The sequence below is a fragment of the Cervus elaphus genome, chromosome 1 (assembly GCF_910594005.1).
Source record: "Cervus elaphus chromosome 1, mCerEla1.1, whole genome shotgun sequence".
In the NCBI taxonomy this organism is placed as follows: domain Eukaryota; kingdom Metazoa; phylum Chordata; class Mammalia; order Artiodactyla; family Cervidae; genus Cervus; species Cervus elaphus.
Genome location: NC_057815.1, coordinates 63,607,296 through 63,622,344, shown reverse-complemented (window position 1 = coordinate 63,622,344; position 15,049 = coordinate 63,607,296). Strand labels below are relative to the sequence as shown.

The following is a 15,049-nucleotide window of genomic DNA, read 5'->3' as shown; positions in this document are numbered from 1 at the left end:
AACATGACACAAATGAATATATCTAAGAAATGGAAACAGACTCACAGACACAGAGAATAGACCTGTGGTTGCCAGTGGGGTGGGGTGGGGGAGGGAAGGATGGGGAATTTGGGATTAGCAGATGCAAATTATTATATATAACATGGATAAATGATAACATCCTACCATACAGTGCAAGGAACTATAATCAATATCCTGTGATAAACCATAATGGAAAAAATATAAAAAATGTATATATATATATAACTAAATCACTTGGCTGTTCAGCAGAAATTAACACAACATTGTAAATCAACTATACTTCAATAATATAAAAAATAATAACTGTCTAAAAGTATTCTGTACAAATATGCGCTTGCACATTATCAAAATTTAAAATATGCGGGATTGCTTCATGTAAGTTAGGGGCAAAAACACCAATTATTTTCCCCAGAAGTAACAAAACAAAACTCTCTAAATTTATTTTCCTGAGTAGATAATAAAATATATTAAAGTAATTTAGTATAGGACATCATTTGTATTCTTCCAAACCTTGTTTTTCTCTTCTCTCAAGAACTTATCATAGATGTATTTCCTGATAGTATAAGAAAAAGTCCCTGTGAGTTTTAAAAAGATACTAAATATTGCATAACAGGAAAGAAATATAGTGCATTAACTATTTTCCTGAATTTTAAATTGTTTCTAGTTCACCAATATGATAATTATGCCATCTTGGTACATATAATTTTTGTGCACTTTTTATATGTTTCTGTGGGATAAAATGTTCAAGTTAAATTGCTGGACCAAAGTATATCCATTTTATAAATTCAATTTTTGTCCACTTTCCTTTCAAAATTATTAGTTAATTTTAAAAAATATTAAAATATAGTATATACAAAGTATAAATATTTGTCTACTTTCTTTCATGTTTGTCAAACTCTTAAATTTCCTATCATGCTAGACTGAAAAAAGTACAGTTATTCCCTTAATTTATATTGTTGTATTGATAACTAGTGAAGGTAGGAATTTTTTGTATATGTTGTTGGACATTTGTGCATTTTCTTTTGTACATTGCCTGACCAGGCATTTCAAAAGATTAAAAAGTATGGTTCATCTTAGCTCAGGTCTACTTTTTAAAAAAAACTTAATTAATTACTTAAGTTTTTGCTGTGCTGGGCCTTCGTTGCTGCTTGCAGATTTTCTCTGGTTACAGCGAGCAGTGGTTACCCTCTTTGTTGTGGTGCACGAGTCTCTCTGAGATGCCTTCTCTTGTTGCAGAGCATGGGCTCTAGGCACACGGCCTTCAGCAGTTGCAGCATGAGTGCTTCCGTAGTTGCAGATCATGGGCTCTCTAGATCGTGGACTCGTAGTTGTGGTATACCAGCTTAGATGCTCTGAGGCATACGGAATCTTCCCAGAGCAGGGCTCGAACCCATGTCCTCTGCATTGGCAGGAGGATTCCTTTCCACTGTACCACCAAGAAAGTCTAGGTCTTCTTTTATATTACAAAATAGAGGCATGTCAATTATTTTTTCAAAAAATGAGTCCATGTACGTATTTGATTAGGGAGCATGCTTAAATCCAGACTTCAAAACCAGGACCCCCTTCATAATCGACCTCGCAATCATTTTATATCTTCATATCCTTGTCTTGATTCTGCCTCAATTGTGACAAAATATTTGCATTTAAGATTATCTGTGGAACACCGTATGATAAAACTCACAGTTATTATCTTTTTCAAGAGCAGTTTATTGAGGTATAAATTAAATATAGTAAATCTCAGTATTTGTAGGTGCACAATTCTGACCCTTAACAAATATGTACACTTTCACATAAACATCATTAAGTTCAAATGTATATTTTAGTCACACCAAAAATGCCCTATGTGCTGTTTTGAGGAACTCATTGCCCCACAGACTCTAGGCTTTGGAAACCACTTCTTTTGTTTCTGTCTCTACAGCTTTAGTGTTTTCAGAATATCATACAATGGAATTCTACAGTATATAGCTATTCTATTTTTATTTCTTCACTTAGCGTTATGCTCTTAAAATTCATCCATGTTGTTGCACGTTTAGGAAATTCACGGATTTTTTTTTCCTACCCAATAACATCACAATATTAGCTACAAAATGATTTGTTTATTCATTCACCATTTGATAGACATTTGCATTGCTTTGAGTTTGGGACAATTATGAATATTTGAGTAACAGGTGTATCAATGAACATGATTTGATTTTAGTTGGCTAAATACCAATGAGTAAGGATACTATTTCTGACATACCATTTTGCATTCTTATCATAGATATGTAAGTGTGAGAGGTGCTCTAAGTTCTTTTGAGACTTTATACACTGTAAAATTTGAGCACTGCAAAGAGGTATCAGTTTTAATTTGTATCTCCTTAATGACTAACAATATTGAGTACCTTTTCATATCTTATTTTCTCTTCGTACCTTTGCTACTGAGCAAAAGGCTGATAGAAGCCAATACTACAGCACTATCTGTTGAGGGAAGAAAATACTTTATTGAGAGGTCAACCCCAAGGCAGACATAAGACAAGATTCCATCAGAGGTTCAGTCAAACTTTCATGATTTAGAGGAGGAGGATTGGTATGCAGAAGTATTGGCTGGACAAGTTCTGACTGAAGGGCTTTGGGACCTTTCGTTTATGGTAAGGTGTGGTAAAGGGACTTTGGCACAGAATCTTCCTGGACAATGGACCCTTTGCTGCTGGAAGGGTTTCAGTGTTCATATTCAGGCCATGTCCCAGTTCTTTGACTCCTTGCAGAAGAAACTTTGGTTCCAAGTGTTGTTTGAGGTCAAAATTTTCTCCTCTTGCTTATCCTATGGCTGCAGGACTTAAGGTTTTATTCCATTGAGTCAGAAAAAAAAATCAGCATCTTGTTAGAATCAGGATATGGCCAGCTTAGGGCTTGTTCTGCAGGTAAACCTTTTCTTTGATAAACTGTTTTTTTTTTTTCCTTTTGGCCATTTTACAGTATTTATTTTCTAATTATTGACTTGTGACATTTTATTACATTGGGTTGGTCAAAAAGTTCCTTCAGATTTTAAGTAAAAAGACACATTTTTCATTTTCACAAAAAACTTTATTGAACAATGTATTTACTATTTTGTTCTACTACCTTTTTGCCATTTTTCAGGCAACTTGATAATTCCATGTTCCCAAAAGTTTTTATCTTTTTGAGTAAAGAGCTGTCCCAGGTGCCTTTTCTAGTTTTTCTGGGAATTGAAATTATTATTATTATTTTTTCTTCACACTGAGAATTTTGTAAAGATCAAAATAAATGGAAATCCAAAGCTGCACGATCTGGTGAATATGAATGAATCAGAACTACCCAGGCAAGCTGTTATCATTTTTGCCTGGTCATCAAAGGGCAAAAATCTCTCAGAGTTATGGCAATTCCTATCAACAATAACGCCAGCAGTTTCTTCTTCATACTGATGGATTTCCCAGGACTGGAGACTGCTCATTGCTGGACAGCGATTCCTGTCTGCATCATCTATGTTCTCTCTCTGCTGGGCAACACCACCATCCTGCACATTGTCAAGTCTGTTCCCAGCCTCCACACTCCCATGTACCTCTTCCTCTCCATGCTCTCACTGGCTGACCTGGGGCTCGCAGTTTCCACACTGCCTTCCATGGCAGCTGTTTATCTCCTGGGCCAGAGGAAGGTGGGAGCTGCAACCTGCTTTGTGCAACTTTTCTTCATCCACACATGTTCAGTAATTGAATCTGCTGTGCTGTTGGCCATGGCTTTTGACCGCTGTGTGGCTATCCGAGCGCCCTTACGCTATGCCACCATCCTGACAACCAAGCGCATCGGGGCCATTGGGCTGGCCAGTGTGACCCGTAGTGCTGCCCTCCACCTGCCCCTGCCTGTTCTCCTTGGAAGACTGCAATTCCAACCTGTGAATGCACTGTCACATTCCTACTGTGTTCACCCTGATGTTCTGAGGCTGGCCAGTTCCAGCACAGTTGTGAACAGTGGCCTTGGGCTCTTTGTGATGCTCTCCACATTGGGGGTGGATGCAGTCCTCATTCTCCTCTCCTATGTGATAATTTTGAAGGCAGTATTGAGTATTGCTTCAAATGCTGAGAGACTCAAAGCCCTCAATACTTGGCATTTCCCACATTTGTGTTGTACTATTATTTTATACCCCACAGGTCAGCCTGTCCATGATCCATCGCTTTGGGAAAAAGAAGCTGCCAGCTCAGGTATACATGCTTCTCTCCTATTTGCACTTTCTTGTACCTCCAATGCTCAACCCAATTGTTTACACTGTCAAAATCAAAGAAATTCGAGTATGCATTCTGAAGATGTTTCAACCCAGAAAGTTCTGAGCCTCAGGGATAAAACACTGGTTATGACAGCCAGCCTGCTGACTGAAGGTTTCTCAGAGAGGAGGCAGAGATTTCCTTCCATCTGGCGTGTCAATTATTTTTTTAAAAACACTGACTGAAATACATTGTAATGTTGCCTGCTTAATGAAAAAAAAAAAAAAAAAAAAAGAATATGTTTCTTGTTTGAGATAGTCATTACCAGTCTGTTAAAAAACTCAAAATTGTTATAGAGGAAACTGACAGCCTCCTGAGAGTATCATTTTCATGTAAAAGCAAGCAAATTAGATAGGATTCAAAAATTGCCTCTAAGATTTCATCCAACTAAAAACCTAGAATCATACAAAATTAAACTCAAGAGGAACTCACTTGGTTTGCTACCTGAAAATCTGTCAAAAAAGTGAAATCAAACCATGTTTTTCTATTATCTGCATACTAACTAGAGAGATGAGTTACACTGGAAAATGTAAACCCAGTGGAATTCTTCAAAAATTAAAGTGCACTTAAGAAGTGAATGTGTTTGTTTTCATAATAAAATGAAGTGTGTCACAATGTGAATATTATGCAGCCCAGAATTTCTTTAAACTCCAGGACACCTGAAAAGCAGACACACCTCTAGTATTTTCCAGCCCTTTGAATATAGGTAAAACACTGCTCCTCACTTCCTAATAGAGACATAGGATATTTTGTGCCCTCAGAAACTATCATGTTATAATCTTTGAATGATGAATACCATGTATAAGTGGGTTGTCTCTGAATTTTAAGGAAGATTTTAAAAAATTAGCAAAGTTGTCATCCTGTGAGGCCATTTTTATGAGAACTGACTGGATTTTTATAAACAAGTCAAAGCTAGAGAAACTGATTTACTTTGTCAGAGTCTCTTTCTTTCTGGACTAAATCATTAGCTAACTTCTCTGATGGAACTTATCTTTGCCAAAATAAACATTATCAGGTCAAGTAAGTCTGTCACTCACATGCTAATATTTTCCATCAAGTTGTACCATATTGTGGCTTCCCTGATGGCTCAGATGGTAAAGAATCTGCCTGCAATGTGGGAGAACTGGGTTCAGTCCCTGGGTAGGGAAGATCTCCTGGAGAAGAGAATGGCTACCGACTCCAGTATTCTGACCTGGAGATTTCCATGGACAGAGGAGCCTGACATTCTATAGTCCATGGAGTCGCAAAGAGTCAGAAATGACTGAGCGACTTTCACTTCACTTTTCTGTACCATATTAATAGTTTCTTACAATGTTGGGATGGAAAGGAAAAAGGACACACATTACCCATATTTTATTTCTCCCTACAGAGTCATTCATTTAAATCATATTTATTTACCTATGCTGAGCTAATCCTGAGTCAAAGTATAAGGAAACCAAATTGAAATATGACTTTCTCAGTGTGAAAGTTTAAGTCATCAGAGGAAATAATATTGTAAACAAATAATTCTCCAGTAATTTAAGGTGCTTTGGTGGCAGACAGTACAAATTAGAATGAGGACACACAGAAGAATGGGTCCATCTCCTTACTGGGATATGAAGAGACACACCTTTGAACATTTACTAAGATTTCCCAGAATCTGGAGGAGTTAGGCGTGGAGAATAAGATATCATTTACAAATATTGCATTTCAGCTTACAAAAACTGAATCTACTAAATTAGTGTGACTTACAGATAGCTTGAGAAGAGAGAAAAGATTTTAGTATATATCCAGAATACCAAATTATGAAACATCAACAATATTTGAAGAAAAATCTAAAATCATCCCTCCCCAGTATATTTAGTCCTGTGTAACTAATTCTCATTCTGTTGGAACTTGGATTGGCAAACTCGTGGCTCCATCTGCTATACTAATGTTCTGGAGATTGTTTTTCAGTTCATCAGTAAAATCTCAAAATTGTTTAAGTAATGTCATCAGAACCCTCTACTCAAGAGTATAATTGATACAGTTATTCATGGGCTTCCCAGGTGGCTCAGTTGTAAAGTATTTGCCTGCCAACATAAGAGAGAGTGGTTCGATTTCTGGGTCTGGAAGATCCCCTGGAGAAAGAAATGGCAACCCATGCCAGTGTTCTTGCCTGGGGAATTACATGGACAGAAGAACCTGGTGGACTGTGGTCCACGGGGTCGCAAAAAGTCAGACACACTGAGTGGCTAAGCGTGCACTCACAGTTATTCATGGGGCTCTGAGACAGTCCTTTTAAGTTGAAGAAGAAGCATCTGTCCTGTGGTTGATTTCAAGAGCTCCCAGGGAAGTTTCAGAGTAAAACAACAACCAAAACAACAAAACAATTCGCAAATAATGAAATACTTAAAATGTCTATATTCATTTTATTATTGACATTTTTCAAAAGGGAAAGATCAGATAAGAGGTCATGATAACACAAGGAAGTTTGTTAGTTCCTGTGGCATTCAAAACAAATATAATAAAGTCAACTTAAGCAAAAAAAAAAAAAAAAATGGGTATGAGTTTGGGCAAACTCCAGGAGATAGTGCAGAACAGGGAAGCCTGGAATGCTGCAATCCATGGGGTCACAGAGATGGACACGACTTAGAGATTGAACAACAAAAATCTAGACAAAATGTCTATATAGATAATAATTTTACCTATTTTCAAAGGTATAATATCTAATTTATAAAAATGAATGAATGCAATCTTTACTTAGAAAGAAATCTTGAGCTGTAACAATATTATACTGAGACATAAATATGTATAATTTACAAAAATTTATTAAATACATATCCAAGACATAGAAGTTCAGAATTTCAGAATATCTTTATAGGTACTAAATGCCTGCATTTTAATTAAACTGCCAACTGAAAACTACTACTACATTCAAATTAAAGAAGTAGGTCATGACCCAATAAACATTTTTTAAAATAAATTTAATTACTATTAATACACTGTAGTTCTCTTCTATCAGGCAAAGCACCTTTAGGTTTCTGACAAATAGATATGGATTATGAAGAGCAAGACATTAACAAATCTCTAGGAACTACCATACATACAGAATAGAACTTGTGAGATATTTATATTAACAACATTTTAATTGCCCCAATTTAACCTAGGGAAAACAGAGCATCTCTTCTAATTTGACAATTCTTCCTATTGAATCCATCCATTGTAACATACCAAATAAACTTAAACACTTCTAGCACCTCCCTTTTTATAAGGTGAAATAACAAATCTTGGTGATTTTCCAGTGGCCAATGGGAAATCTGAAAGATTGTTTTAAGAGGAAAGATATTCTGAAGTTTTTTTTTTTTCTTTTACTGCAGTAAAATTGAAAGCTTTAATTTTATTTTACTTTTAGGACTCAATTTTGGGAAGGCAAAAGTCAAAACTTGTAAAATATTTGTACATTTAACATAGGATCCTAGGTACTTGAGAAACAATACTTGCTTATTTATTTGCAAATGCCAACAAAATTAAAAAAAAATAGAATGTAACTGACTGTAAATAACCTTAGCTGTTTTCTAACTGAGGAATTTTTTTAATAATCAAAAACATAATAAAGTCAACATAACCATAGAAGGTTATTCTGTCAATAAAAATAATTTTTCCTATATAGGGAGATCATAAATGCTAAAAGTATGAACCTTTATACTGCAGGTTAAGTAATGAACATAAAGAAAAAAAATCTCATCAAAATCTATATTTAACCAAATTGAATTATAATTCTGACTAACTTGTGTTTTATTATATTTTGTAGTATGTCTCTGAAAGATACATTTCCAGAATATGGAAATATTGAAATCTTAGAATCTTACCAGAGGGAACATAAAATAGTGCAGCTACTGTGGAAAAGAGGTCAATGGTTCCTCAAAAAGTTAAAAAGAATTTCCATGAGAGCCAACCATTCCATTCAGGTATATACTTGAAAGAATTTAAAACAAGTATTCAAATGACACTCATATGTGAGTGTTCATTGCGGTATCATTATCAAAGGCCAAATGATAGAAACATCACAAATGTTCATCAACTGATGAATGTTAAACAAACTGTGGTATACATAAGAAATGGGATGTTATCCAATTAAGAAATGGAATAAAATTCTGATACATTCTGTAACATGGATGAACCTTGAAAACTTTATGCTGCATCAAACAAGCCAGATATAGGAAAAGAAATACCGTATGATTGAAACTGAGCAGGACCCTGAGGGAGCCCTCTTGGATGAAAAACAAAACAAAACGGCTCCATTTCCTGTTTACAAAAAGAAAACAGAAAGACAAATAAAAGACTTGTCTCTTAGGCCTTCTCCAATTATAATGCTCAAGCAGTTACTGATTAGGACAGTAGTCACAGGACTCCTAGTTCCTTCTGAAGGGATACAGATAATAGTCTGATGCACAGCTTTGAGCAGTTCTATAGAAATCAAGGCTTCCCTGCTGGCTCAGCAGTAAAGAATCTGCCTGCCAATGCAGGAGACACAGGTTCCACCCCTGGGTCTGGAAGATCCCCTGGAGAAGGAAATGGCAACCCAATCCATTATTCTTGACCCAGACCCGCTCCCCCTGCAGGTGGGAGATGTGACTACATGCTGATCTCTGGGAGCATGATTGGAACCAGAAGTTGATGATTGAGATTCCAGAAACAGCATGGTGTTGCTATACCACCAATCAACCAGAAGGTCCATAAGCTGAACACACGTCTTAAGACCCTCTACCCTACACTTTTTGCCTTTAAAAATCTTGATCCTGGGCCAGCCAGCAAAATGGATTTGAGATAAGCCTGTGTTTCCTGTGGGCTTCCCTGATAGCTCAGTTGGTAAAGAAGCCACTTGCAATGCAGGAGACCCTGGTCTGCGTGTTTCCCGTCTTCAAAATTGGTGTCTACTTGGCTAGTGAATTTGCTCCAGGCTCTGGTGCTGCAGTTTTCTTGGTCTCACTGTGCATCAGGCACACAAACCTAGTTTCAACAACATGATCCAATTTATATTAAATATTTAGAATATGGAAATTTATTATTTCACATTGGGGATATGCTTATTATTACTGAACTGTATAGCACTTAAAAATGTGAAATTCTAATTTGAAATGTTTGAATATGAAGATAGAGAGACTATATCTGACTTGTAGTGAGAAATTAAATTAAGTTCACATAATCCTTCAAAATAATTTAGGTCTTAGTTAAAAGGTAGATAAAATTCCCTTCTTAGTTACTCACACCATTTGACTATCTCCTTTCACATTTTTGTAAAAAATTGACTCAAAGTCTACATTTATAATGCAACACTTGGGATTTGGGTTTTGTCACTAACCCATTTTAAAGTGTAATCCAAAGAAATCCTCCAAAATTTTTGAATTAATAAATAATTTTATAAGTAATTGTACTTTCCAATTTAAATAACTTATGCAATCTCTTATTTTTTTATTTCTCCACTTTGCTTAAAATTTGCAATGTCAGCAATCTGTTACTAAATTTATTATTATCAAGATTTTGATTACAAGTTAAATGTCATCATTGTTAAAAATGAGTGTAAACCTCAAATCCAGTATATCAGTCTTTGTTATTATAGTCTATCCTTCAAGCAAGTTCACTCCTTGACTTCATAGCATCTGGACTTTACCCTTTTCTTTAGTCCCAGTTTTTTTCATTGTCTTTCATATTCACTCGGGATCACACATACTCCTAAAAAAGCTCCATCAGTATCCTTTCTTTCTTGTTTTTTATACTTTTCAATTCCCAAGTTTGGAACCATTTTAAATAGCTTTATATTTTCTACTCTTAACACCTGTATGTTTTAATTCTAGTTAAGAGTAACATTAGATTCTTTTATATTGCAATAGCTAAAAGTTAATAATATTAAATTTATTTGGTCATTTGGTGCCTTAAATGTATATATTTGAAACCCTTGATGACTTTTTTCATAATCCACAGTTTAATATCAAATGTGAGAAATTCTTCACTTCAAATGCATAAAAAAGTCTGTATCTAGATATGCCATCAAATTCTTCTTTCCAATATCAAAGAAAAATTGTAATCTCCTATATTCAAAGAATATCATACTATCATTACTTTCAAATGTATTTATTTTAATATTATCTGAGATGTTGGATTTTGCCCTCAATCCAATCCTCTTTTTCTCTTGTTTATATATTATTTTTATTAGAAAATATTTCAAGCATGCAAAAATGCAGAAAATGATACAACAAACCTACCTGTATTTTTTTTACTTGATTCTTCTGAATTACAATTTTTTGCCACAATTGAATCCAAACTTTTAAAATAAAAAAAGTTACAATAAAGGGAAAGATTTCTTGCTGAATCAGACCTCAAACTCAGTTCCCAAAAGTAACCACACCAATTTCAGTTTGTTGATTATTTTTCCCTTTCTCATTGAAAGTGAAAGTGTTAGTCATTCAGTCATGTCCAACTGACTCTTTGTGACCCCATGGACTATATCCCACCAGGATCCTCTATCCATGGGATTCTCCTGGCAAGAATACTGGAGTGGGTTGCAATTTCCTTCTCTAGGGGATCTTCCCAACATGGGGGATTGAACTCAGGTCTCCTGTATTGAAGGCAAGTTCTTCACTGTCTGAGTCACCTGCTAAGACTATATTTAGTGAATATGTATGTATATATAATAAGCATATCCATTGTATATATAATAAGCATATCCATTGTATATATAATAAGCATACAAATGGTACATAAAATTGTTTAAAATGCTTTCCAGAAAAGTCACCAAATTTTTTAGCATAATTGTCTTTGAGATTTGCCAACATTATTATATGCAACTTGAATATATTCATTTTCTTAGTTGTAAGCCTTTGTTTGTTGTTCAGAATATAAGAAACAGCTCCAGAGATTTAGCTCCTCCAGTTAATCTTGCCTTTCTTTACTCCACATATTACAATTAATAGGATAGAATAGGCTTCTAGAACGCTACATATTCTTTCCATTTCCTTGATATCCTCAGACCCAAACACAATCTCTGCATGGGAACTTCTGGAGTAATTTCATTATACCTGCTACCCTTATATATATGAGACACTCATATCATCTCTTGACTTTAATTCTCATATGGAAGCATAAAATTCCTTCTTAATATTTTTTACTTTTTTTTTCATTTATTTGTATTAGTTGGAGGCTAATTACCTTACAATATTGTAGTGGGTTTAGCCATACATTGACATGAATCAGCCATGGATTTACATGTATTCCCCATCCTGAACCCCCCTCCCACCTCCCTGACCATCCCATCCCTCTGGGCCATCCTAGTGCACCAGCGCTGAGAACTTGTCTATGCATCAAACCTGGACTGGTGATCTGTTTCACAATTGATAATATACATGTTTCAATGCTATACTCTCAAATCATCCCACCCTCACCTTCTCCCACAGAGTCCAAAAATCTGTTTTATACATCTGTGGCTCTTTTTCTGTCTTACATATAGGGTTATTGTTACCATCTTCCTAAATTCCATATATATGCATTAGTATACTGTATTGGTGTTTTTCTTTTTCTTTTTTTTTTTATCCACTTATCTTTATTCATTGGAGGCTAATTACTTTACAATACTGTAGTGGTTTTTGCCATACATTGACATGAATCATTCATGGATTTACATGTGTTCCCCATCCCGATCCCCCCTCCCACCTCCCTCCCCATCCCATCCCTCTGGGTCTTCCCAGTTCACCAGCCCTGAGCACCCGTCTCATGCATCCAACCTGGGCTGGTGGTCTGTTTCACCCTTGATGGTGTTTTTCTTTCTGGCTTACTTCACTCTGTATAATGGGCTCCAGTTTCATCCACCTCATTAGAACTGATTCAAATGTATTCTTTTTAATGGCTGAATAATATTCCATTGTGTATATGTACCATAGTTTCCTTATCCATTCGTCTGCGGATGGACATCTAGGTTGCTTCCATGTCCTGGCTATTATAAACAGTGCAGCGATGGGGTACCCATGTCTCTTTCAGTTCTGGTTTCCTCAGTGTGTATGACCAGGAACGGGATTGCTGGGTCATATGGCAGTTCTATTTCCAGTTTTTTAAGGGATCTCCACACTGTTCTCTATAGTGGCTGTACTAGTTTGCATTGCCACCAACAGTGTCCCTTTTCTCCACACCCTCTCCAGCATTTATTGCTTGTAGACTTTTGGATAGCAGCCATCCTGACTGGCGTGTAATGGTACCTCATTGTGGTTTTGATTTGCATTTCTCTGATAATGAGTGATGTGGAGCATCTTTTCATGTGTTTGTTAGCCATCTGTATGTCTTCTTTGGAGAAATGTCTGTTAGTTCTTTGGCCCATTTTTTGATCGGGTCATTTATTTTTCTGGAATTGAGCTGCACGAGTTGCTTGTATATTTTTGAGATTAATCCTTTGTTGCTTCATTTGCTATTATTTTCTCCCATTCTGAAGGCTGTCTTTTCACCTTGCTTGTAGTTTCCTTTGTTGTGCAAAAGCTTTTAAGTTTAATTAGGTCCCATTTGTTTATTTTTGCTTTTATTTCCAATATTCTTGGAGGTGGGTCATAGAGGATCTTGCTGTGATTTATGGCGGAGAGTGTTTTGCCTATGTTCTCCTCTAGGAGTTTTATAGTTTCTGGTCTCACATTTAGATCTTTAATCCATTTTGGGTTTATTTTTGTGTATGGTGTTAGAAAGTGTTCTAGTTTCATTCTTTTACAAGTGGTTGACCAGTTTTCCCAGCACCACTTGTTAAAGAGGTTGTCTTTTCTGCATTGTATATTCTTGCCTCCTTTGTCAATGATAAGGTGTCCATAGGTATATGGATTAATCTCTAGGCTTTCTATTTTGTCCCATTGATTTATATTTCTGTCTTTGTGCCAGTACCATACTGTCTTGATGACTATGGCTTTGTAGTAGAGCCAAGCCAGGCAGGTTGATTCCTCCAGTTGCATTCTTCTTGCTCAAGATTGCTTTGGCTATTCGAGGTTTTTTGTATTTCCATACAAATTGTGAAATTATTTGTTCTAGTTCTGTGAAAAATACGTTTGTAGCTTGATAGGGGGAGAAGGCAATTACATCCCACTTCAGTACTCTTGCCTGGAAAATCCCATGGACGGAGGAGCCTGGTAGGCTGCAGTCCATGGGCTTGCTAAGAGTCGGACACGACTGAGTGACTTCACTTTCAGTTTTCACTTTCATGCATTGGAGAAGTAAATGGCAACACACTCCAGTATTACCTGGAGAATCCCAGGGACAGGGGAGCCTGGTGGGCTGCCATCTATGGGGTCGCAGAGAGTCGGACACGACTGAAGTGACTTAGCAGCAGCAGCAGCTTGATAGGGATTGCATAGAATCTATGGATTGCTTTGTGCAGTATACTCATTTTCACTACATTGATTCTTCCAGTGCATGAACGCGGTATATTTCTCCATCTATTTTTGTCCTCTTTGATTTCTTTCATCAGTGTTTTATAGTTTTGTATATATAGGTCTTTGTTTCTTTAGGTAGATATAGTCTTAAGTATTTTATTCTTTTCATTGCAATGGTGAATGGTATTGTTTCCTTACTTTATCTTTCTGTTTTCTCATTGTTAGTGTATAGGAATGCAAAGGATTTCTCTGTGTTAATTTTATAGCCTGCAACATTACTATATTCATTGATTAGCTGTAGTAATTTTCTGGAAGAGTCTTTAGGGTTTTCTATGTAGAGGATCATGTCATCTGCAAACAGTGAGAGTTTCACCTCTACTTTTCCTATCTGGATTCCTTTTATTTCTTTTTCTGCTCTGATTGCTGTAGCCAAAACTTCCAAAACTATGTTGAATAGTAGTGGTGAGAGTGGGCACCCTTGTCTTGTTCCTGATTTCAGGGGAAATGCTTTCAATTTTTCACCATTGAGAATAATGTTTGCTGTGGGTTTGTCATATATAGCCTTTATTATGTTGAGGTATGTTCCTTCTATTCCTGCTTTCTGGAGAGGTTTTTTTTTTCTTTATCATAAATGCATGTTGAATTTTGTCAAAGGCTTTTTCTGCATCTATTGAGATAATCATATGGTTTTTATCTTTCAATTTGTTAATGTGGTGTATTACATTGATTGATTTGTGGATATTAAAGAATCCTTGCATTCCTGGGATAAAGCCCACTTGGTCATGATGTATGATCTTTTTAATATGTTGTTGGATTCTGTTTGCTAGAATTTTGTTAAGGGTTTTTGCATCTATGTTCATCAGTGATATTGGCCTGTAGTTTTCTTTTCTTGTGGCATCTTTGTCAGGTTTTGGTATTAGGGTGATTGTGGCCTCATAGAATGAATTTGGAAGTTTACCTTCTTCTGCAATTTTCTGGAAGAGTTTGAATAAGATAGGTGTTATCTCCTCTCTGAATTTTTGGTAGAATTCAGCTGTGAAGCCATCTGGTCCTGGGCTTTTGTTTGCTAGAAGATTTCTGATTACAGTTTCGATTTCCTTGCTTGTGATGGATCTGTTAAATTCTTCTGTTTCTTCCTGGTTCAGTTTTGGAAAGTTATATTTTTCTAAGAATTTGTCCATTTCTTCCAAGTTGTCCATTTTACTGGCATAGAGCTGCTGGTAGTAGTCTCTTATGATCCTCTGTATTTCAGAGTTGTCTGTTGTGATCTCTCCATTTTCATTTCTAATTTTGTTAATTTGTTTCTTCTCCCTTTGTTTCTTGATGACTCTGGCTTATGGTTTGTCAATTTTATTTACCTTCTCAAAGAACCAGCTTTTGATTTTATTGATTTTTGCTATGGTCCCTTTTGTTTCTTTT

General features: G+C 35.9%; 1 pseudogene; it reads left to right on the top strand.

The window, feature by feature from the left end:
* Window positions 1–3,391: 3,391 nt before the first annotated feature.
* On the top strand, window positions 3,392–4,340 carry LOC122702243 (annotated as a pseudogene).
* Window positions 4,341–15,049: the final 10,709 nt, after the last annotated feature.